The sequence below is a fragment of the Mirounga angustirostris genome, unplaced genomic scaffold (assembly GCF_029215605.1).
Source record: "Mirounga angustirostris isolate CCGP_5_RB_7025 unplaced genomic scaffold, mMirAng1.0.hap1 SCAF_3, whole genome shotgun sequence".
Lineage (NCBI taxonomy): Eukaryota > Metazoa > Chordata > Mammalia > Carnivora > Phocidae > Mirounga > Mirounga angustirostris.
The window spans coordinates 63,814,735-63,816,411 of NW_026991711.1; positions in this window are offsets into that span (position 1 = coordinate 63,814,735).

A 1,677-nucleotide genomic window follows, 5' to 3' on the forward strand; every position below is an offset into this window, starting at 1 on the left:
GAGAAAATAAGACCCAACCACATGGAGAAAAAAACAGGTGAGTAACAAAAATCCAGCTTTCTTTTAAATTGTTGAAAAATGCAATGTAAGTTTTACAAGAAAATAAATTGACAAAGCTTCTTATTACTTTTTTATTTTGGTTTGCTGAGAGGAAATGAGGGATCATGTTAATAAGTGCATATTTTAAAGCAATTAGGGGGAGAATTTGAAGCCCATAAATATTTCAGAGTTCTCTCAGCAAAAGCTTACAGTATTTTCACAATCTCTCCATTGAAATATTCAAAGGGATATTGCACAGTCACTTCCTCACCTCTTAAAGATGGTGGATGGTGAGGTGATTACCAATAGACAATTATCCTTAAGTGAACATTTCCAAGTGTATAATTAGTTAAGAGGGCAATTTCCATTCCCTTTGGGTGAATTTAGGTAGCTGAATCTTGCTGGAAGGAAAAGATTTATTTTTCTAAAAACAACTACTTGAGAGCAGGCATGCCAGTCATTTTTTATATGGGTAGCTTAAGATCCTTAATGCAAGCTTTGAAAGGAAACAGTCTTACATGAACAGCAAGTTCACCGCAAGAAAATGCCCATTAAAGGCAGGTGAACATTGTTTAGACATGTATTGAGGGCACATTGTGGAATTCCAAAAGAGCACTCTAGACATGATTTTCATAAAGGAACACACTCGTTTAATGTAAGAGGCCAGATCAAAATGTATACACCCAAACCATAGTATGATACATCCATCCTCATAAACATTATGATAAAATAAGACATAAATAAAATATATGCCTTCTTCCTCTGAAATGTATGTAGTATAATGAGGGAGAGAGGAAGAAAATAGGCTTTTTCAACAGACTGTGTTCTATTGACTATTGTAGTAAAGCATCGCATCTGAGCTGCTAGTGACAAAGATCAGAAACAAGATTGAATTTTATTTTCCCTCAATTAAATCTAAGGGTGCAAAGGTGAACAGTTTAAGGCTGGTATGTTAACACAGGATTTTTATGGTTTTTGCTTCTTACCTTGAGCAAATGGCTTTCATTATACGAGTCACCTTGTAATCCAAAATAGTATTTGGAGCTTCAGCCATCTATATTAGGGAACAAGAAATAAGGAGAGGGAAGAAAGAGAGAGATGTATCATTTTCTTTCTCCCTTTTAATGAACTTCTCCAGAAATCCCGTTCAACAGTTTCTTCTTATATCTTACTGGCCAGATATATTCTCATAGCTACACCCAGCTACAAAAAGGCTAGAGAATCAGTTTTTGAGCTGGAACATTTTTCTCTAACAAAATCAGAATATTTTTGCTTGAGACAAAAGTGAAAATGGATATTGAATTGGCAAAATTTAATGATAACAACAAATTGCAAACCAGTATTTTCTGTCACAATAAGAATGAGGTAAGTATGAAAAGCTGTTTCTTCAGTCCCTCATTCATTTATTACTTCATCCTTTCAAAAATACTTATTGTCAAATATACGCCAAGTGCTATGCTAGAATGGAAATTCCTTTAAAGGATGCATTAAACAGAGGTAAACAAGTGAGTCAAGAACTACAATCATGTCTGTTATATAGAGAAGCACAGGTAGTTGAATTCATTCATTTATTTATTTCATCATTCCAAAATATCTACTAATTGCTTAAAAAGTGTTAGGTTTTATTATGTGCTGGTA